At 21.1% G+C, this 22,583-nt stretch overlaps 1 protein-coding gene across 2 annotated transcripts in view; it reads left to right on the top strand.

Annotated features, from left to right (window-relative positions):
• The first annotated feature begins 976 nt into the window (after window positions 1–976).
• LOC122498341 (patched domain-containing protein 3) overlaps window positions 977–22,583 on the top strand; it is an 80,326-nt gene continuing 58,719 nt past the window's right edge. Inside the window, exon 1 of one of the 2 annotated variants that reach the window (XM_043606036.1) lies at window positions 977–1,558. The gene's annotated coding sequence lies outside the window, so the exon portion shown is untranslated. The remainder of the gene's footprint in view (window positions 1,559–22,583) is intronic. The other variant, XM_043606027.1, reaches the window with a different exon arrangement.

Below are 22,583 nucleotides of genomic sequence, written 5' to 3'. Positions count from 1 at the left end.
AACAGTGAAAAATTTATTTCTAAGGATTTTAATATTTTAGGTATGTGTTTATCTGAATTTTTTTGAAAAATGGATTTATCAACTTTTGAAAAATTGCTCATAAAATATTCACTTGAATCAAATAATTTTTATTCTAGTCAATTAAATGGTATTTGCTTCAAATACCATTTAATTGATTGAATCAAATAATTTTTATTTAAGTCAATTAAATGGAATTTGCTTCAAATACCAATTAATTGATTGAATCAAATAATTTTTATTTAAGTCAATTAAATGGAATTTGCTTCAAATACCAATTAATTGATTGAATCAAATAATTTTTATTTAAGTCAATTAAATTGTATTTGCTTCAAATACCATATAATTGACTTAAATAAAAATTGTTTGATTCCATTAAAAATTTAATTGATAATAGACAATATAATCGGTTATTTGAATCAAATACATTTTTTTAGTGAATAAAAAATTATTGAATCAATTCACTAATTTAATAAATTAATTGAAACAAATTAAATGAATATAATCTAACAAGTGAAACCAATTGAATAAAATTCCTGAAAAATGCAATAAATAAATTCGAGCCAATAAGTGCGCGTAAAAGTGCCGACGATGAATTTCATGAACGCTTATCATTAATAATCTCTTATAAACATTAAAAGTTCATGGCACTATAAAAAAAAACAGGGAAAATTATTTCAGTTACGCCAATAATTAATATGTAACAATTTGCGCAAATAAAATGTCGTGAAAGAATAAAGGAAACTATATAACATGCGGACAAGTGTCAAATAACATAACGTCGATCTGTCATCATCATAAAAATAAATATCAAAGACAGTTTATCGCACTATTGCAGGTTTGCACATCATTTTAATTAATGAAAAAAAAAACCCTTATTGTCGAGGCAAAAACTTTTTAATTCACCCCCACCACCATTTCTTTAACGGGGGGTCAGAGTGGAAGCTGCATGCAGTGTATGATAGTTCATGTGGCGGGAACACCGCACTTTTGAAAGTCAGAGACAGTCTCTCTCTCTCTATAGTGTTCTCGAGACTCGAGCTGAAAGCACCAAAGAGAGCTCAGTGTCCATCAACGATCCACCGAAATCGGTCACATTCTAAAATTTTATATTTATATTGATTTTTCCAATTTTTTTTTAATTACTCAAAATTTTTTTCGGTGGTTGAAAAACAAAAAAAAAATTCGAACGAAAAATACGCGCAAACGATCTCAATTTCGTAAATGATAAGTGCATCGAATTCGCGCGTATAAAAATTTAAGACGATTTGGAGAATTGAAAAAAAGTGAGTGCAACTGAGACAAGATGATTCGTCAATTAAAGACGAGGATGAGATTTATTTTTACTGTTTAAAACATCGTCATCGAATTTTAGTGGCTTCTTGTTTCTCTTTTTTTTCATAATTAAATTTATATATATATATATTGAGCAGTGTGAGAGAATTCTCTTAAGCACGTGGTTTCAAAATTTTTGGCGTGGATGCAAAAAATTTTCGCAATTTGGATCTGAATATTATTTCGTTCAACTTGTAATTTCAAGGCAAGTTTTATTTTATTTTTCACTTTTATATTTAAAAAAAAAACTGCGTCTGTTTGTGTGTGTGTAATAATGAGAGAATGTATTTTTGGAGGAAATTTTTCTTTTCAAAAATAGAATCAAAATTTCTTAATGAAAAGAATTTTTAGAAGAAACGAAAGGAAAACAAAGTTTTTAAAGAAAAGGAAATTCTTTATGAAGAAAGATTACATTAATTAATAATTAACTCTATTTTTATTAAATTAATTTTTAGTAATTAAATTAACTTTAGTAATTCAGTTCATTTTAATAATTTCATTAATTTTAATTTAATATTCACTTAATTTTTTTTTATTTGATTTTATTTTATTTTTAATATAAAACTTTTCTTATAAAAAGATTTATTTAATTCCAATAAATAATTTTCTATTATTAAACAAATATTTATTTGGATCAAGTAATATGGTATTTCCCTAAAGTACCGAAACTATTGGTTCAAATAAAATTTATTTGCTTCAAATACTGAAATTATTGGTTCAATAAAAATTAAAAATTTATTTGAATTGAACAAAAAATTATTTTAATTCGATAAAATTATTTGGTTCAAGTAAATATCAGTTTGCTAGCCAAATAATCGGTTATTTAAATCGAAAAAACGTTTTTTCGAATTGTAGAAATAAGTACTTTACGAAAATTTCGAACGTTCAAATAAACGAAACGATTTTTTATTTATTTATTTATTTATTTATTTAATAAACGAAAAAAAAATTTTCTGTTTAGATATTTTCAAAAATTACTTCACTGAATTGAAAAATAACATAAAATGAACATTAACTTCGTTAAAACTTAATTGTTTTAAACATAAAAAAAATATTTTTACATGTAAGAAAAAAATAATTTTTAATCATAAAATATGAATTAAAATTAGTAACAAAAATTGCGATGTTCATTTAAACGTTCACTTTAGGAAAATAAAAAAATTTTATAGAAAAAGTAGTTTAAATGGAAAATATTCCATGACAGTATGGTAAAATTAACAAGTTCTAAAGTCTAAATATATAGTTAATTTTATCAATTTTGAAATTTAAAACTAATAAATTTTTTTAATAAAGTATCTTAAATTAACTAATCCCTATATTTAATTTTTAATTAATTTAAATAATAATGTGATTAATTATTCCATTTTGCAGATGAGAAATTAATTATTGTTTACCTTTGTCATTATTTATAATTAACATTAATTAGCAATTAACTTAATTATTTCACCAATTAAATAATTATTTTGTTTAACATTGATCAACAGAATTTAATATTTACTAAAAACTTGTCACAAAAATGAAATTAGAAACCAATTTTCCACTTTTTGATATTTTTGCTAATTTTCTATTTCGAAAAATTTGATATCTGACCTAATTAGTGAACTAATTAACTTCAACTAATTAATCAAGTATTATTAAGTTATTTAAGATGCATCTGCATGGAAAAATTTGTTCGCAATCGAAAATTAATTTACATTTAAGAAAAAAATTTAATTTACTTCATTTCAAAAAAAGAAGTTAATTTACATTTAAAGAAACAGTTCCCACGTTTTTTGCTTCAAGAGAAAGAAAAAATTGTTCTGAAAAACAAAAAAAAGTACATATGCACTTCAAAATCTTAAAATACTCGTAGTTCAATTTAAATATTTATTTTTCACAAGAAATGACGGAATTCTTGATTTTTCTGTGGCAAAGTGGATTCTTATAATGAAATTTGTAGCATTTGTTTCAACACGTACGCGATTGTTAATTATCTAAGTATTAGAAATTGAGACACCAAACGCGATTAATTGTATAATTAATATTAGTGCAGTATTATTGAAAGAATTGGTAGCTAATTAGTCATGGTTTTGATTAGTCAACAATGATTATGATAATAATTGTTATGAAAAAAAAATTTACTGATTTATTTAGAAAAGTCTGCGGTAAATGAAATAGTATTTTTACGAAAAAATTAATAATAATTAATAAAGTTAGATAAATTAAATAATATTCTTAGTCCAAAATTATTAAAGTGCGCAAAATTAAAAAGTTTCCTTACAGAAATTAGTACGAATTACTAAGTTAAATAATGTCCATATACTAAAATTAGTAAAGTTTGCTAAATTAAAAGATATGCTTACTGAAATTAGTAAAAAGTACTAAGTTTAGTAGTATCCTTACGAAAATTATTAAAATTTTTTTGAATTTAACTTTTTTCTTTCCTTACTGAAATTAGTAAAATTTGGGGAAATTAAAAAGTATCTTTATTGAAATTAGTAAATTTTACTAATTTAAAAACTAGTAAAGTTAACTAATTTAAAAACTAGCAAATTTTACTAATTTAAAAATTACAGGCGGTTGCCACGCAACCTGGAAAACCTGAAAATGTAAGAGAATTTTATAAACCTTGAAAAAAACCTGGAAAAGTCAGGAAATTTTATGATCGGAATCCTGGAAAATTATTGTTTTCTAATTGTGCTTATTCTTGAAATCTAATTTAACTTAAATATTTCAATATTAATTCAATTTTAAATTTTTTAACAATTCAATTTTTTTTCAAAATAATTTTAATAGAATTCTACGTAGAAATTTAATTAATTTCAATAATTTATCAAAATTCAATTGGTCAAAAGTTTAAAAAAAATTCTCATCAAAATTTCAATTATCTCTATAAATAATAAAAATCAATTATTTTCAAAAATTTTAATAAAATTCTTGGCAAAATTCCAATATTATTTTCAAAAACTTTTTTCAATTCAATCAAATTTTTTACAGAGATTCAATTATTTTTAATACAGTTTTAAAGCAATTTCTCGAAAAATGTAATTATTCTTAAAATTTTTTATTAAAACTCATTAAAGAAATTCAATTTCTTGAAAGAATTAAATTATTTTCAAAAATTTTAATGAAATTCTTTTTTAACAATTCAATTTTTTTTCAAAATAATTTTAATAAAATTCTACGTAGAAATTTAATTAATTTCAATAATTTATCAAAATTCAATTATTTTCAATAAAATTCCACAAAATAATTCAACTGCTTAAAAATAAATTTCAATAAAATTCATTTCAAGAATTCAATTATTTAAAAAAAAAATTCTTCGCAGTAATTCAATTATGGTCAAAAATTTTTAAAAATTCTCTTTAAAATTTCAATTATCTTTATAAATAATAAAATTCTTTTCTAAAATTCAATTATTATCAAAAATTTTAATAAAATTCTTGTCAAAATTTCAATTATTTCCAAAAACTTTTCTCAATTTAATCAAATTTTTTACAGGGATTCAATTATTTTTAATACAATTTTTAATTTAATTTCTCGAAAATTAAAATTATTTGTCAAAAGATTTTTAATTACCTATTTAAATATTTGTTGATAAAATTCTTTATGATTATTCAATTGTAAAAAACATTCAATTCTTCAATAAATTATTTATTTTTGTATTTAAATAATTGAATTCTCGTAAAATTTCCTAATAAAAATTGATTTAAATATGAATTTCAGTTAAAATTTTAGATAATAATTCTAATATTGAATATTAAACTCTAAATTTGAATTAGTAAAAATGTTTTCTACTTTGAATTAGTGACAGACTTTTTGCTTTTGAATTAGCAGATTTTACTAATAGTCGTTTCTACTAATTTAATAGTAAAATTTACTAATTCAAAAGCAAAAATTCAGTCACTAATTCTAAGTATAGCAAACATTTTTACTAATTCAAATTTAGAGAGAAACTGAGAAAGTATTATAGTTGAATTTTTAGAAATAATTGAATTTTGAAAAGGTTTCAAATTATAATCTTTGAATTTTTAAATTTTTCATACTTTTAACTGAAAATTATTCAGTTTTAATTTTTTTTTAAAAACTTTAATTGAATTTTGTTTAAGTTATTTGATATACTTTTATTGTCTAATATATATTTGATTAAAGAATTTCCGAATAATCGATGAGTCGAAGACTCGGAGTGATCGATTTCTTCATGTTTTATAACAATTTTTTTTAAAGATATTTAATTTCAAAAAGGTTTAAATTTAAAATTTTTGAAAATCTTAATTCTTATGGAAAAATTATTATGTGACTAATTATTTAATTTTGTAAAATATAAATGTAGTTTTAAAAACCTGGAAAAATAAAAAAATTAATAAAATTAATAAAAAATATTAAATGAAATAGTAAAGTTTACTACCTATAACATTATTGATATCCTTATGCAAATTATTGAAATTTTATTAATTTAAAGTGCATTCTTTCTGAAGTTAGTGAAGTTAGTTAGTGAAATTAGTAACTTTTACTAAATAATTTGTAATTATAAGAATTATTCAAAATTTTCAAATTATACAAAAATCAATTAAAATTTTAACTCATTTGAATCAGTAACTGACATTTTGCTTTCAAATCAGTTAAAATTTACTGATTCAGGAGTAAAAATATTTCAACTAATTTTCAAATTTTTGCAAAATCAGTAAATTTCAACTAATTCAAAAACAAAAATTAATTCACAGATTTATTAAAATTTTAACTGATTCAGATTTAGAGAGTGATAGAAAAGCAAGTAAATAGAATATATGGTAATATTAATAATTATCACTACAATAAATGCTGACAGTACGAATTATTATTATTCTAATACATGACAATAATAACAATAATTATTAATATAAATGACAATAATAATTATTATTATCACTACTAATAAAGAGAGAATATAAATTTTCGCAAGATGTGCTTAGAAACGAATTTATAAATGCTTATAATCAAATTTAATGAGAAGTTTAGAGCGATATTGAATATAAAGTAAATTGCGATTATTTGTGGTATCAAAGTTTAGAAAAAAAAGTTATATCGCAACCGGTTCTAGGTTATCAAATATAGTGACTGATCCAGTTGTATATAATATGTAAAGAAGGAAAGGAAATGATATAAAAATGAATTATTTCAATACACACATGATTTTGCGCGATTATTTAAGAAAATGTATTTAAATTGAGTAAACTTGTTCTTAAAAAAATGCGTTTTCTATATTTGCGAAAAAAGAAAAATATATAATTCTCTCACGATTTCCCTATGTGACTTCAAAAGGAAAAAAAATATCATCCGCATCGAGCATATAAGCTTTTCTAATTTGAAAGTGAGAATACTATTTTTATGCATCTCCGAAAATTCTTTTTCAAGAAATCATCCACATTTATCCAATAAAGTGTCTCAAAAACTTTGACATTTTTCTAATTCCAAACCCTACCGAGTTCTGTTTAGAAAAAAAAATTCTCTCTCCTTAGGTTTAAGAGATAAAAATATCATTTTTAAAAGTAGATAAAAATTTTTAAATCTTAAACAGAAAATTTTCGAGAAGTTCAAATGAACTAATAATATGTTTTTTTCTATTTAAATATTTTCGAAAATTCCTAGAATAAAATTTAAAATGAAGTAAATTTTTATAGTTAGGAATTAATTTTCTTATCTGTCAAAAAAATATTACTCTTTAACAAAATTTAGATTTTAACGATGATATAAAAAGAAAACTCGTTCGAATCTTTAGGAACATGTGTAGAGTAGTTTTTCAACAGGAAAAAATACAAAGATCAATATTAGTAATCAATAAAAATATTCTCTCTTGATATTTTGTTTGTTTGTTTTCTTTTCTTTTTAATAAACATTTTTTCCAAAGAAACTGAAGAAATTTGAGTAACGTTACTTTGAACCAGGAATTCCCCGTTTCTTGATTGGTCTTTTCTTTCTAATATCAATAAAACTAATCTTCGAGGGCAAAGTAGAATTATAGACGATAAGAACGGAGGAAAGTGCCTTGAAACATGTTATTAGTTTTATTTTCGAAGAATATATTTTGCACTATTTTTGCTCCTAGATTTTTTTTATGGAGATACGGGTGAGTGCTCTTGGGTAATGCGGCAAATAACATGTGTGAATATTCAACGCCTTCATGGCATCAATGATTCAATAATATATTTAATTACTCGCAATTACTTTTACATAACAATCTTCCCGAATCTTATATATCAAACTTTTTCCCTTTTCTTTCTCCAAAATTCATACAAAAAAAGAGAAAGAATTTTTTTTTTTCCTAAACTGTACTTCTTTTTATTCAAACATTTTTTATTCGTTAATTTTAATAATTCATTTAATTATTAATTATTTAATTAATTATTTTTGATATTTTTATTATTTATTATTACTTTTCGATTATTTATATTTTTTATTACTATTGTTATTTCTATTATCAGAAAAGTTCCTTTAAAGTTTCTTTTATAATTCGAGGTAAATGTTAATTGCAGTAATTATTTATAAAAAAAATTTGTTGTTAATTAAAAAAGCAAAGAGAAAAGGGACACTTCTCGCGTCTTTATAAACAATTGATGAGATTAATTGAAAAATACACACGCAAGTAGACAAAAGAATGATTATGTTGGGTCAATCAACTATATATTTTCTTCTCTAGAAGTCCCCTTGGCTTAATATAGTAACAGAAATTATTAGTTGACAGAGGGGGACCTGATTCGGTTTATTAATGGAACCCCATCAGATCTCTCCCACTGTCTTAACAGAAACAACTTGTTAGAGTTTATTTTATTTCTAAAAGTCACCTTTTTTTATTGGTTCAATTTATATTTTAAGAAACGAAAAGAAAATTGCACAATTGTTTTTTTTTTTTTTAGAAAATCTATTAAAAACCATTGCGAGATCAATTTATCAAATTTATTAATTATTGTTTATTATTATTTATTTTTTATTTATTAAATTAACAATAAATAAATTTAGATTAAAATAAACAGATAGTAAATTGAACGAACTATATTTTAATTGCATTGTAATTAATTCTATTACAGGAAAATTTTAATTCCTTATATTATGGAGCAATTTAGTCAAACTTTAATAAATGAATAAACTTGAAAAAACAATTATTTTAATTACGTAATTAATTTCAATGAAATAAATACTTTAATTAGTAATAATATTAAGGATAATATGCTAGTCATAAATTAATAATAATATAATAAATGAATAATAGTAAACTAATAAAAATAATTAATTTTAATTAATTTTACCACAACAATTTAAATTGTTTATTAATTAGAAGACCATTTATAGTAAAATTAAGTCAGTTATAAATGTAAAAATAGTATAAATATCTAACTAGATAAATAAAACAATCAATAAATAAATAAATTTAATAAAACTATAATTAAAATTACAGGGTTGCTACAAAAATTTAATGTTGTTTTTCCCTGACATTTCCCTGATTTCCAGACAGAATTTTGACTTTTTCAAAACAATCTTCTATTACATTTATTTACAAATTTCTTCAAAAGTAAAATTATTCAAAAACATCAATAACTTCTTTTTTAAATGAATATTTAATCATTATTACTTTTTAATAATAATTTATTTATTTTTAATTAAGATGTTCAAAAATTTTATATTCAAACATTGTCAAATTGAACAATTCTTAAGAATATTATTATAAAACATTTAATAATAATTAAAGATGGCCAACTGATAAAATCATTATTTTATATTATAAGAATATTGTTACTGTAACTTCTGCACAATTATTTTCATTATTTCAACTAAATTAACATTTTCTAGAATTTTTAACTAAAATTCTTCTTTAAATCAATTATTTTTAATATTTTTTGAAAAAGTTCTTTGAAAATTTTCAAAATCCATCTTTTCACAATTCAATTTGACAAAATTTCGATTATTTGAAAATTCTTCAGTTAAATATATATTAGAAAATAAAAACTTTAAATAATTTCAAAAAAAAAATATTCAATTTTGTTTTTTCAAAAACTTTTTCAAAAAAATTAATTTTACAGAATTATTAGTTAAAAATACGAAAAATAATAATTGAATTTTACGAGAATTCAATTATTTAAATATAAAAATAACTAATTTATTCAATAATTGAATATTTCTTAAAATTTAATTTTTACGAAGAATTTTATGAAAATTTTTAAAAATAATTGAATTCTTTCGGTGAATATAAAAAAAAAAAACTTTAAGAATAAATGCAATTTTCTAACATTATATTTAAAATTGTATAAAAAATAATTGAAATTCTGCGATAAGTTTTGTTATTTATGAAAATAATTGAATTCTTGCAACGAATTTTATTAAAATTTTTTTTAAAAAATTGAATTCCTGTAAAGAAGTTTATTTGTAAAAATAATTGAATTTCTCAGAATTTTTTAAAACTTTTTGAAAATAATTAAATTTCATTAAAAAATTGAAAATAATTGAAATCTGACAAAGAATTAAAAAAAATTCTTTTTTAAATAATTGAATTCCTATGAAAATGTTTATTTTTGAAAGGAATTGAATTCTTGAGAAGAATTTTATTAAAAATTTTCCCAAGTATTTTATTAAAATTTTTGACAGTAATTTAATTATTGACAAGAATTTAAAAAAAAAATTTTCTAATAATTTAATTTCTGGAAAGTATTTTATTACTTTTCAAAAGAATTGAATTCTTGTGATGAATTTTGAAATTTATCAAAATAATTGAATTTTTGAAAAGAATTTTATTAAAATTCCTTAAAATAATTGATTTTCTGCGATGAATTAAAAATTATTTATGAAAATAATTGAATTGCTAAATAAATTTTATTATTTATGAGAATAATTGAATGTTTTCGTAGAATTTTATCAAAAATTTTTTTCAATAATTAAATCTTTGGATAAATTTTATGAAAATAGTAAGTATCAAAAGTTATTGAATTGAGAAAAACTTTTGAAAATAATTGAAATTTTGCAAAGAGTTTTCTGTAAATTTTTGAAAATAATTGAATTTTTGGCGAATAATTTTGCTATTTGTAAAGATAATTGAATTCTTGACGAGATATTCGCTAAAATTTTTAAAAATAATTGAATTTCTTCGAATAATTTTGTTATGTATCGAGATAATTGCGTTAAATCTTTTGAATTAATTAAATAATATTACAAAATTAATTCTTGTCAGAATTAGAAAAAAATAGAATTCGTGGTAGTTTCATAATAGTTTATGAGGCAAACAAAAAAGACACCAAAAATTCAGTATTTTCTTATGAATTCTAAATAATTAATTTTTCTAGTACTTTTAATAAAAATCCCTGACTTTTCCCTGATTTCCCTGACCAATTCTACTTGCCCTGACTTTTCCCTGAATTCCCTGATTTCCCTGACCTGTGACAACCCTGAATTACTTCAATAATTAATTTTACAATAATTTATTTGTGTTATTTACTACTTTTTGTTAATTATTATGAATACTTTGTTTAAAACGAACAAATTATTAAAAAGCCAGTAGATAAATAAATAGATAAATAAAAAATTCAATAATACAAAAATTTAATAAACGATAATTAAAATTACTTCAATAATTAATATTACAACAATTTTTATTCGTGATATTTATTTTTATTTATTATTTTTTGTTATTTATTATTATGAAGACTTTGTTTAAAACGAACACATTATTAAAAAGCGAGTAATTTTAATATATTCTAATTTAGCTTGAGGAATTGCAATTTAAACCAAGAATTGTCGCCTTCCTTTAAATCAAGAGGCGTGAAGAAAATTTTGTTATTACAAATGATGTGGAGTGAAATGACAGTTTTTTGACAGGCAAGTATGAAGATTACATCATCAGAGATTATCTTTTGCCTTTTGTCCTCTCATTTACAACATAAATCCTAGAAGTCTGCGCTTAGCACGCAGTAAATAGCCTTTTTAACATTTTAAGTATTCAATGAGTGTTCGCAGTAGCTCTATGACCCCTGGGTTCATTAAAATTTGCAAACCCGGTGGTCGTAATAAAAAGAAAAACGCATATATAAAGCAAAATTATAATTATTATATAAAATTATCTGCTCACGAAACCGGAAAAAGAATTTGCCGAATATTTTTTATAATCGCAAAAATTCCTCTTTACGAATATATAATATATAAGTCATGTCTTACGAAAAAAATAGTAACTTTGATAATTATAATTTGTAATATATAATTATTTATATTTTAAAATATATTTACTTACAAAATTAACTCGACAGGAATCATATATATATTGTTCAACTCACCTGAAAATAAAAACAAACAAATTACAATTAACTCTGAAAGAAAAAGGAAAGAAAATACTTAATAATTATTAGAATTATTATCAAAAAAATAAAAATTGAAAACCGATAATAATTTCTATTAAATAATTCTATTAAATTACTTCTATTAATCAATATTAAATAATAATTTGTATAACTGTATTTATAAGTTATAATTTATCAATACATTTCCCTTTCATTTTAAAGATTTTCTACTTTCTCTGTTAATTGCATCATTTTTAATTTTTTTCTAATTCAAAATTTTTGTTAAAACACTAATTTTGTTTTAAAAATAATTCCATAAATTTATTTATTAGCGAATTAAATTTCAGTAAAAATTAGTAAAATCAGGGGTGGCCACATGTCAGTAAAGTCAGTAAAGTCAGGAAAATTTCAGGGAAACAAAATTTTTGTCAGAGTAAAGTCAGGGAAATGCCAGGGAAAGAAAATTTTTGTCAGTAATATCAAGGAAATGGCAGGAAAAAAATTTTTTGTCAAGAAAATAAAGAAAATTGAGACTTTTTTCGACCTTTTTTCCAAACATTGCAACAAAATACCACAATTTTTAGTAAAAAAAGTGCTACTTATTTTGATTTTTCTAATGCGAAAAATAACTATAAACAAATCTTTCGAAAATTGTTTTTGAATAATTTTTTTAAGATAATTAAATTTTTCAAATATATTTTATAATAAAAATCTTTTTGCATTAGTTGAAATTTTGTAAAATTTAATTGAAAATAATGAATATTTATTTCAAGTATTTTGTTACAATTTTTTAAAAATCAACTTTTGAAGAATAAAAAACCTTTAAAGGTAAATTTAAAAATGAAAATTAATAAAAATTAGCTTCTAATTTTTTAAAATTCAATATTTTCAGTATTTTTAATTATACATATTTCCAAAAATTCAAATACATACAAAAATAATAACATTTTAGAATTATTTTTAACATTTCGGAAAAAACAATCATGTTCAAAATTTTTAATTAAAATCCATCAAAAAAATTAATTGGTTTTTTTAAATTATACAAAAATTCTTTTAAGAAATTCAATTATTTTCGAAAAATTACATTAAAAAATATTTTTAAAAACTAATTATTAGAATTGATTTATAATAATTTTTTAAGATTCAATTATCTTCGAACAATGTAAATAAAAATTTATGAAAATTTACTCTTTGGACTTAATAAAGTTTTTGAGAAATCATGGTCCTGTTTATAATTAAAATTCTTCAAAAATTTAATCATTTTTATTTATATTTTTCGAAAATTCAATTATTTCTAAAAGATTGTACCAAATTTTAATTGTTTGGAAATTTTTCATAATTGCAAAATTATTATCATTCAAAAATTATTTTAAAATATAATTGAATTCTAGAAGAACTTTTGGAAAATTATTTAAATTAATTGATTCAGAGATGAAGTTTAGTTGTAAATTGTAGAAAATAATTGAATTCAGGAAGGGTTGTAATAATTGTAATTTTTAGAAAGTATGAAAATTCATAAATTTTACTCATTTTCCGTATAAACATTCATATTTTCCTGTAAAAAGAATTTTGTCAGGGAAAGTAATTTTAATGTCAGTAAATTGTCAGGGAAATTGATAAACTGAAATTTGTGACCACCCTGAAAATTTGCCATTAAAAATTTTTATATCCAGAATAAATTTTACTATTTTTGAAAAAATTTCTGAATGGGTACAAATAAAAATTTAAAAAATTTACTTCAGAAGCAGTAAACTTTACTCTGGATATAATAATCAATAGGAATGTGTTTTTAAGTTTCAAAGAACTAAAATTTATCCAAAGTTTGAAAAAGAACCAAAAATTTTCCTGTGCAAAAAAGAATTTCATTTTTTGTAATTTTTTCTTTAAAAAAAAGGGGGGGGGAAAGGGGGATGATTTTAGGTGTTTTAGAGGATTTTATTAATTTAAGGGGATAAAAAAGAGGGTTTGGTTTAAAAAAAGGGAAATAACACTGTGATCTCTGGAAAAGTATTCCATACTCTATTCTAGAATTTATAAAAATATTTCAAAAATTATTTTCCATATTTAAATTCCATTGAGAAGAACTCAATCGAATTTAAATAGAGAAAATAATTTTCCGGATAATTGGTATAATTTTCCAATTAATCAATGATAATATATAGGGTAAAAATAATTCAGTATAAAGAGGACAGAAGAATAAAAAATGTTTAATTGAGAAAATAAAAAAGTTTTAAAAATGATAATAAAGTAAAAATAATTCAGTATAAAGAGGAGAGAAGAATAAAAAATGTATAATTGAGAATATAAAAAAGTTTTAAAAATGGTTCCGAAGATAAAAATTAATGAATATAAGAATGAAATATTCTTAATATTCCCACAGAATATTCCCGAAGTGTGAAAAGAATATTAGAATCTATTGAAGTATAAAAAAAACAAATAAATAAAAAAAACCCATTGACCTAAAAAATTTGTCACACGCGATGATTGAATAATACAAAGCAAATAATGATCAATTAAACTTTGGGAAAAGGAAAAATTGATAATTATGAGAAGAGAAAAATTATATTCAACCTTCACTTGTCACGGCCCTGATTTTATACCGGAAGAGGAATCAGCGCTAATCTGTCCGTTACGATGAAGATTTTAAAGAACATACGTACTCATCGTGGGCGAATGCACAGCAATTGCTAAAGTGTTTCTTCTTTTTTTCTATTTAATATCTTGTAACAAACATCTTTCCTTTTTTTTTCTTACTTCTCGCAACTTTAGAGTATAAATGTATCTTATAGCCAAAACGTATAATTATGATAATAATTCTCGTTTTAGTTGATAATATACTTTGATTATTACACACATATGTATAGTACTGCATTAGTTGATTACATACCATGAATCTATGTCATATTAAAAATAGTTTACACTCTTTATTTATTTTTTTCCCCCTGCTTTCATTAGTTTAAGAATATACACGGAATAATCTTGTATACTCCTTTGTTATTGCACAATTCTTTATTCTTTGAATAAATTTTATATTTTTTAAATATAGTATTAATAATGTATGCTTTAAATAAATTGTAGCAAAAAATATTAATAAAAAGGTTTATAGGTGGAAAAATTTATTAATTAACTTTTCTGTACTTTATTAAAATAAAATCTTAACTTTCAACTTTCTGGAAATTTCTGTATGACAATTTTTATTATTTTCCGAGTAAATTTTACTATACTTTTTATCATAATAATTACTATATTTCTTATTAAAATTTTTACTATATTTATTACTATATTTTTTACTACAACTTCTCAAATATTTATTACTATTTAATTCTCATATTTAAAATTGAATTAAAATTAATAATAAAATAAAAAAAAATAAATAAAAAAAATAAAAATTAAGATTAAGCAACAACTCAAAAAATAAGTTTGCCAATAAAAAATTAATTAAAAAAAACTAATTAATTACTCAAGTTATAAGGAAAAACAATTTCATTAATCACTCAAACAAAAATTTGCCGATTCCTCTTCACGCGCCATTTCATTTATTCTGATAAAATTTCGAAATACAAAAATCATTTCGCGGTCAATAAACCAAAATAAGCTATATTATAAATCCAAGAAGATAATTTCTTTTCTACATTCATACCCTCAATAAATAATTATAGAGATATCCGCACTTTTTCTAATATCTTACATAAACATATATAACCGCATATAGTCCACAGAATTTCAATATACTATATACCTCCTATAACTCCATAGACGATAATTATTTCTAATTTTGATTGCTCATATATATTTTAATGAATGTGAATAGTCAGCAAAAAATTTTAATTTAACCTTATATTTCATTCTTCAAGTTTATTTTTGGCTCTATAATGCTCACTTCTATAATTAAATATATATATATATACTCCTTTTCACTTTGATATAATTAATAAACCAACAAATTTTTTTTTCCTCCTTACGCAAAATAATCCGGAAATGTAATTGCGAATTTAAAATTAAAATAAACATATGAATATATTAATATTAATATATTTTAATATAATATATGAATAATAAAAATAATGAGAAATACCAAATGACATTGAAATTTAATTTAAAAATGAATAATCAACGAAAAAAAAATTACCGGATTTTTTTTTTCAACAGGCAAAAACTTTTTCCTCATTGTAAAAGTAAATTACTGTATTTAAAATAATCATATTTTGGAAAAGAATATTTTTTTAGATTACATCCGGTGCAAAAATAAATTGTCTTTGTCAAATTTGTGAATTATTTCTACTACTATTGTTTGAAAGTTCTAGTATTTTTTTTTTGAAATATAATATAAAACTATTAGCAATTTCTAGTATCGCTAATTAAATTTAATAGCAATTGCAAAATTTCAATAATTTAAAATTCTCAGTAATTAAAAAAATCATTATTAAAATTATAAGTATTTTAAAATAGTACAAATTAAAAACACTAGTAATTAAAAAAATTAGCATCATTTAAAAATACTAGTAATTAAAATTGACAGCAATCAAAATTACCATCATTTAAAAATACTTTCAATTAAAGTTTCCAGCAATTTAAATTACCATCATTAACAAAAATGATCGTCAGTTAAAAATAGAAGCAATTAAAATTAATTAGTAATCAAAATTACTATGAATTAAAATTCTCAGCAATTGAAATTTAGAACATAAAATTACTAGTGATTGTAACTGACAACAATTCAAATTACCAGCAATAATAGTAACTAGTAATTATAATTATTATCAGTTAAAATTTAAAAATACTAATAATTAAAATTTTTACAACGAAATTATCAATTATAATTATACTTTTATTGAAAATAAATTACTAATATTTACAATTACCAGCACTGAAAATTGCCAACAATGAGTATTCCCTGTAATTATAATTATCAGCAATTAAAGTTAACAATGATTGTAATTACCAATAATTAAAATTACTAGTAATTATAATTACATTCAATTAAAAAAAACTAATACTAAAAATTAACGCAATAATCAAAATTACTATCGATTATAAAAAAAATAATGATTGAAATAACCAGCAATTAAAACTACCAGGAGTTAAAGTTACTATAGTTAAAATTAACAGCAATTAGGATTAGCAACAATTATAATTAAAAATAATTAAAATTAATTAAAAATAATAATAATAATTACAATTAGCAGCAATTATAATTGACAGCAATCAGCATTGACAGTAATTAAAATTACAAGCAATAAAAACTACTAGGACTTAAATATATTGAAGTTAAAATTACCAGAAATTAAAATCAGCAGTAATTATGTTTACAATAATTACCAAAAATACTAACAATTAGAATTACTAGCGTTTAAAATTGTCAGTAATGATTATTACCAGTAATCATAATTACCAGCGACTATAATTATTAGCAATTATAATTACCAGTAATCATAATTACCAGCAACTATTAATATTAGTAATAATAATTACCAGTAATCATAATTACTAGCGATTATAATTACTAGTATAATTATAATTACTAGTATAATTATAATTACCAGCGATTAAAATTATACTAGTAATTATAATTACCAGCGATTATAATTATACTAGTAATTATAATTACCAGCGATTAAAATTATACTAGTAATTATAATTACCAGCGATTATAATTATACTAGTAATTATAATTACCAGCGATTATAATTATACTAGTAATTATAATTACCAGCGATTATAATTATACTAGAAATTATAATTACTAGCGATTAAAATTATACTAGTAATTATAATTACCAGTGATTATAATTATACTAGTAATTATAATTACCAGCGATTATAATTATACTAGTAATTATAATTACCAGCGATTATAATTATACTAGTAATTATAATTACCAGCGATTATAATTATAGTATAGTAATTATAATTACAATAATTAAAAATACTAACAATTAAAAAAACCATCATAAAAAACTACCAGGACTTAAAGTTACTATAGTTAAAATTACCAGCAATTAAGATCGGCAGCAATTATAATTACCAGTAATTAAATATACTAATATTTATAATTATCAACAGAAAAAATTGCCAGCAATGAGTATTCCCAGTGATTATAATTACCAGCAATAAAAGTTGACAATGATTGTAAGTACCAACAATTAAAATTACTAGTAATTATAATTACATACATTCAATTAAAAAACTTATACCTAATTAATATTTTTCTCAATTAAAAATGATTAGAACTGATATTAAAATTATAATTATTAAATTTTTACCATCAATAAAAAATTCTAAGGAATAAAAATTACTAGCTATGGAAATTAAAAGAAATTAAAATTATCAGCAATAAAAAATGTTATCAACTCATCGTATTACTTTCAAATAAAAATTACCACTGTTTAAAACTGTCACCGCAATTAATACTACCATCTAAAAAAATACGATTATTTTCAAATATTACGAACTAAAACTACTACCATTTAAAAATGTCTCCAAATAAAATCACTTTAATTATTATTAATTAATTTATTATTTTATTATTATTAATAAAATTTTACTATTATTTTATTATTTTTTGTATTTTATTAGTTGAAAAACAATTCTAACTAAAACCTACCACCATTTGAAGCTATCATCAATTAAATCTTTTATGAATTCGAACTCTCAACGATTTAAACTACTAGTACAAAATAAAACAACCATTATTTAGAACTAATATTCAACTTAGAATTTATTGTAATTTTATATTTGTAATTCTGTATTTTTTTGTCAAAAAAGAAAAAATTTTCTTTTCTTCTTTTGCAAAAAAATTTTTTGAAAATGTAAAAATTATTTGGAGAGTAATTTTTTACAGCTATCAATTATTATAGATGAAAAAGTATAATTTTTTTTTTTTAAATAAAAACTAGATTTAATACAACTTGGTTCGAAATGTTTACAGATTTATGGTTCTTGCATAATAGTATAATAATGGACACGCGGTATTTTGAGGAAAGAATTTAATATTTTTCATGTCTCCACATTAGTATTCATATTGTCTCAAATACAATTTTAACTTTGATATAATTGTATATGAAATTACTCTAGTTTTATTTGTCAATGTTCCGTTATGTCCTGGAATATTAAACTATATATAAACAAATCACCGTTTACTCATATAATACGCGCATTTCATTAAAATTTTTAACCTTGTTCTTTTTTTTTTACTTTCTGATCTACTTTTCAATCGACAAAAAAAAATCGTTTCTTCTTAATCAAAATAACGAATTTGAAAATTATAATATAACAAAAAAAATTGGTACCGAAAATAATTCTATATATAAATATTTCGTCGTGAATACTAATTACTTTCACTACTAATTACTTCTAGTACTACTACGACTTCTACTACTAATTACTAAATACTAAAAACTACTACTAGTTGAAAATTATTTTTTATTATTTTATTATTATTATTTTTTAGATGCGAGTAAAGTTTATGAATTATTTTTGGAAAAATAAGGAAATCAGAATAAGTTTTCCTAAAAGAAGGAAGAAAATGATTTTCTTCTATAAAAGTTTTAATTGAACAAAAAAATTATTATTATCTGATTCTTCAGAAGCTTACGCTTCTGAAGAATCAGATAATGATTAAAAATTTGCAATGAGTTTTTTCATAGAAGGAAGAGAAAAAAAATTTGTTTCCATAGAGAAGTTCTAATTGAAGAAAAAAAATTGTGTGTAACTAATTAATTTTATTGAATTAATTAAAAAGGGGCAGGGGCAAAATTTCTTGAAAAGACTTTCACTGTGAACTGAAAGAAGTTCAGCATAACTGATCACGGCCATTTTTAAACCGCATAACTGATACAGTTATACGCACGAGTTACGTGTTTTTCGATGTAAGACAGTGTCAGCGGAGTTGATGAGAAATTCCACCTGTAAAACTGCTACTATATAAAACAGATGCTGCATCTTATAACGTTGACTGCGAAATGCTGTTACTGAAAGAGTAGGGCAAAATATAGACTGTCAACGTAGATTTATTCTTTATAAAAGAGAAAAGAGAAAACATTGTTCTAAACTAACAAGAAACTCTGATAAATATCCATTTTTTTCAAATTTTTTTCCATTTAATTTACTATTTTGACCGAGTTTCAATTTTGTTTTAATTTCTACAGTTTTTTTCTGTTTTTGTTTCTGTTTCTTCTGCTTTTAATTCTAACAAAAGGATAAAGATCAGAAAATTGAAAACGTAATGTTTGTAACACAATAACTATATTTTTATTGCTATTATTATTATTATTATTATTTTTATTATTATTATTATTATTTACTCTCTAAATTTAAATTAGAATTGTATTCCACTAATTGAAGAGTGCGGAATCGTTTAGCAATTATTGAATACTTAGCAAAGATTTTACTAACACGTAGAAAATTACTAATTAATATAGAAAATTTAGTAATATTCTAGTTTTTTCAGTAAATTAGTAGAAAAATTAGTAAAAACTACTAATTTGCAGAAAGTTACTAATTAGTAAATTACGATTTTTAGAAAATTACGATTTCAGAAAATGACTATTAGTAAAAAATTACTAATTTGCTATAGTAAAATATTTATTAAGAGTAAATCCAGGGCTCGAACCAGTTAAAGTATTAAATTTTTTCATAACTATAAAACATGAAGATATCGATAAAATTTTTAACTAAAATTCTACTTTAGATCAATTATTTTTAATAATTTTCGCAAAAATTCTTTGGCAATTATCAAATTCACTTGTTTGGAATATTCAATTTCAGGAAATTTCAATTATTCCTAAATACTTCAATTAAATGCTTTTTCAAAAAAAAATTAATTTTAAAATTCAATTATTTCTAAAAATTTACGCTATATTGCTTTTAATATAATCTAAAATTTTAACTGAAATTCATTTTTAAAACAAATTTTTATTAGAAAATTTCACGAGAATTCTATTATTTCTATACAAAAGTAAATAATTTATTGAATAATTGAATGTTTTCTCAAAAAATTTTTAAATAATTGAATTCTTAAGTAAATTCAATTATTCAAAATTCAATTTAAATAATTGAATTTCTTAAGAAAAAAATAATTACTTTTTTCAAGGAATTCAGTTAAAATTGTATGAAAAATAATTGAAACACTTCGATCAGTTTTATTATTAGAAAAATAATTGAATCTATAAAAAGAATTTTGTTACTCTTGAAAATAATTGAATTTCGGCAATAATTTGAAACTTCTCCAAAATTAAATTTTTTTCTAGAATTTTTAACTAAAATTCTTCTATAAATCCATTATTTTTAATAATTTTTGAAAAAGTTCTTTGAGAAATTTCAAATTCATTTGTTTTTCAATTCAATTTTATAAAACTTCAATTATTCGGAAATTCTTCAATTAAATATATTATATTAAAAAATAAAAACTTTAAATAATTTTAAAAAAATTCAATTAAACTTTTTGAAAAAAATTAATTCTACAGAATTGTTTGTTAAAAATTCAAAATTTCAATAATTTTAATTTAAAACCTTTTCACAATTTAATTATTTTTAAAAATTCACGCTATAATGCTTTAAATATTTAATTATAATCTAAAATTTTAACTGAAATTCATTTTTCAAACAATTTTTATTAGTAAATTCTACCAGAATTCAATTATTTAAATACAAAAATTAATAATTTATTAATTTAATGTCTCTTAAAAAGTAAAATCTCATAAAAAATTTTATCAACAAATTTTTAAATAGTTAACTTCTTTGGACGAATTTTAATAAAATTTTTAAGAATAATTACATTTTTCGAGGAATTTGATTAAAATTGTATTAAAAATAATTGAAATTCCGCGATGAATTTTATTATTATTTACGAAAATAATTGAATCCCTGTAAAAATTTTATTATTTATGAAAATAATTGAATTATTGCGAAAAAATTTATAAAAATTTGGTAAATAATTGAATTCCTGTAAATATTTTCGATTATTTATGAAAATAATTGAATATTTGAGGAGAATTTTATTTAAATTTCTTTAATAATGGAATTCTTTTTGAAAATTTTATTAAAATAGTAGATATTGAAAACTAAAAATCAGTAAAACCGTGAATAAATCGGCCCCATTTCAATTAGTAAAAACAACTAATTCTGCAGTTAAATTTGAAAAAAAAATTATAATTAAATATTATATATTTATTATATATTTTTATTTATTTTTTTTTACAAATTATTATTTCTGGAAAATATTATTAAAATATTTGTCAGACTTAAGTCTACTAATTTTTTTTAGTAATTTAATATAAGTTAAAAATTAAATTAAATTAGTCACTTTTAACTAAATATTAATCAGCACAGTTACTAATTCACTTAATAAAAAAATCGGTGCTATTAATTAGAAGTGACTAATTTAAAATTAAGGAGTAAATTTTTACTAAAAATCAGTAAAAATTGTTACTAACTTAACTTAGTGGACGACTTTTCATTAACCCCTTCGCAGTCTAGTTGAAAATCGCTTGTGGTCCAAAAACGGTCCGAAAAAAAAGTTTACAAAAAAATATGATTTCATCATATATAAGGTTTTTGGGGTCGCTGAATTCGAATTTGAGGTTAGTTTTTGAAAATTCAAAATGGCGGATCCAATATGGCGACCAAATATGGTGGATAATTTTAAAATTAAAGAGTTTTAAGGGAAATTCATTTCTCGGGGGTTTTCGAGGTCGCTGAATCCAAATCTGAAGTCAGATTTAAAAAATTCAAAATGGCGGACCCAAAATGGCGATTTCAAAAAAAAATTTTTTTTCAGATGTTCTTAAAACTCGTTACTCGGGGGTTTTCGGGGTCTCTGATTACAAATATGATGTCATATTTTCAAAATTCAAAATGGCGGATCCAATATGGCGGATGATTTCAAGATTGATGCGAAAAAAATATGAAGTTACCTCAAAAACCCCTGAGTAAACATTTTAGACAAATTTGTCAAC

The sequence above is a fragment of the Leptopilina heterotoma genome, unplaced genomic scaffold (genome assembly GCF_015476425.1).
Source record: "Leptopilina heterotoma isolate Lh14 unplaced genomic scaffold, ASM1547642v1 Lhet_10, whole genome shotgun sequence".
Lineage (NCBI taxonomy): Eukaryota > Metazoa > Arthropoda > Insecta > Hymenoptera > Figitidae > Leptopilina > Leptopilina heterotoma.
This window is presented reverse-complemented; position numbering and strand designations above follow the sequence as displayed.